Genomic DNA, 2,543 nt, shown 5'->3' with positions numbered 1-2,543 from the left:
TAAAAATTAAAGAAAAAAATATAATACTTGGAAATACTTCAAGAGGAAGAATTTGTATTTTCTTGATCTACTTGTGATCTTTCCATCTCATCCATCCATCTTTTAGTCCTTAGTATTTTCTTTAGTCCCCCATCTGAAAACCATGTAAAACTCCTCCCTCCTAACACCTATAAAAAGGCTCTTGTACTCCCATTTGAGGATCATCCCAGAAATTCTTCTAGAGCCTTGCATAGAGGAAGAGAAAGGGACTACTCCATAAGCAGCTAGGCTAGCAGTCTCGAGAGTGGAGAAAAAATTTTGTAACGACACAGAGTGGGTTTATTATTCTAAATTTTCTTGTATTTCTTTATATGCAATAAAGATTATACTTTTTATTTAAATCATCATGAGTTCTTTATTTGCTCTCTTTCATATGCTTTTATTTATACTTTTCTGTTAGATTAATATTAGGAACAACTTTTACTTTCCGGAGATGCATCATGATCTACGGGTACAGGGCGTGCCAAAGAAAGAAGAGTTGTTTACCTAATACTTTTCGGAGACGCACCGTGATCTACGGGTATGGAGTGTGCCGAGAAAAGATAGGTATTTTTTCTAAGATTAATCGCATCTATTTAATTAAAAAAAAAAGAGATACAACTCTACTAGTGCAAAATTAATTCAAAACTCTGGAGCTCTTTATTTTAAGATAATTTATTTTCTAAATCAAAAGAATGCTTCTTTCTTTTATTTTGCAATCTCAACTTAGCCCAAGGTCTTTGAGGATACGATCTCGACTTATCCTACCTACATAGTAAGTAGAGTTATTTTTGGTGCTATCAACGACTACGCATCAAATTTTGGCACCGTTGTCGGAGACCTTGGCACGGTTGAATAAAAAAAAAAATCACTGACATTTCATAACACTTAACTAAAATAGTGTAACCTCAAATATAAAAATTTCTAACTTGATTGGACATCTTGTTTCTTTGCATTGCATCTCCATAATTAACTTTAAGGGTGCAACCCATTAACTAAGATAAGGTGGAGATTTGATCACCCTTCTTTGGCCCACAAATCACTCTCTTACATTTGTATAACCTAGACCTTAATCTAAAATTAATTAGATGTTGACCCCTAAGGATTTCAAGCTCATTAGGATAAGTGACCTTGAGAGTTGAACCAGGTTAGACTTAGTCAGCTAGCTGGTATCTAGGCAAGTGGTTTGTGGGACGACTGGGCCCGAAGGAAGGTGGTTTTTAATTGGCTCCGTTCGCTGACCTGGCCAATTTAATTGGTGTCTAAGGAAAGCAACGGGGGGACTCCCACCAACCTTACACTTATCTGGCTAGTTGGTTGGTCAAGCTCTGACTTGGAGGGCTTGAAGGCTAACTACAGTTAGGAGCTGTCTAGAACTAAGGTAACTTTAGGATAGAGAGTCCACTGCGTGCTAACTTGATTGTAATTAAAATCTAACCACAACTAATTCTTCTATTAATTTTAGGACTTCTTAGGATCTCTTCTTTAGAACTCTTTTCTCTCTTCTCTTCTTCTCTTAATAAAAATAAAAATAATAATAATAATCCTTAACAGACTAGGATAGTCCTACATAGACCTTTTAGTTGCATGTTAGGTCGACGATCACTAAAACCCGACTTGCAACCATTAGACGAAGAATTAGAAAAGACTCTTAGGACTATCCGAGTTAGAAACATGGCTGCACCTGGTGAGGCTAATCCTCCATGCTCATTGAGAGAATATTTCACTCCATCCTCGTATACCTACTCTCCATGCATTCAAGCACCTCCAGTAGAAGCTACCCAATATGAGATTAAGTCTAACATTATTCAAATATTGCCATCATTCTACGGACTTAGTAATGAGGACCCATACAAATACTTGGATGAATTTCTTGAAATTTGTTCCACAGTAAAAATCCAAAACTTCTCCGATGATGCCCTTAGGTTGAAACTGTTCCCTTTCTCACTTAAGGACAAAGCCAAGCATTGGTTAAACTCCTTAGACTCTATAATCATTTCAACTTGGAAACATCTTCAGAGAGAATTTCTCAAGAAATACTTTTCAATTAGAAAAATAAATCAAATTAGAAAAGTTATCACTAGTTTTTCTCAATTGGAGGGTGAACTTTTTCATGAGACATGGGAAAGGTTAAGGGACCTCATTTGTAAATGTCCACACCATGCTGTCCCTAAATAGCAACTTTGTCAGTGTTTTTATGATGGTCTATCAGAGAAACACTGATAAATGGTTGATGCATCATGTGGTGGGACATTCATGCTAAAGAGTGAGGATGAAGCCTGGCAGCTCTTTGAAATACTTAGTGAGAATTTTCTACATCATATGTCTGCCACCTCTAGAGAACAACCTATGCTTCAACAAAAAAGAAGTAGAATTTATCAGATTGAAAATGTCATGGACATCCACAGTAAGGTAGATGAACTGTCCCAAAAATTAGACCGTCTTCTAAATACTGGACAATCCCCGATTCCACCTAACCCAATCCAAGAAGTTTGTGCATTGTGTGCAAGTCCGAACCATTTTGT

At 36.6% G+C, this 2,543-nt stretch overlaps 1 non-coding gene across 1 annotated transcript; it reads right to left on the bottom strand.

The window, feature by feature from the left end:
• Positions 1 to 2,080: 2,080 nt before the first annotated feature.
• Positions 2,081 to 2,186, bottom strand: LOC140853038 (small nucleolar RNA R71). Its single transcript, XR_012136116.1, has one exon. It is a non-coding gene; the product is annotated as a small nucleolar RNA R71 (small nucleolar RNA).
• Positions 2,187 to 2,543: the final 357 nt, after the last annotated feature.

The sequence above is a fragment of the Elaeis guineensis genome, chromosome 12 (assembly GCF_000442705.2).
Source record: "Elaeis guineensis isolate ETL-2024a chromosome 12, EG11, whole genome shotgun sequence".
NCBI classification, from domain to species: domain Eukaryota; kingdom Viridiplantae; phylum Streptophyta; class Magnoliopsida; order Arecales; family Arecaceae; genus Elaeis; species Elaeis guineensis.
This window is presented reverse-complemented; position numbering and strand designations above follow the sequence as displayed.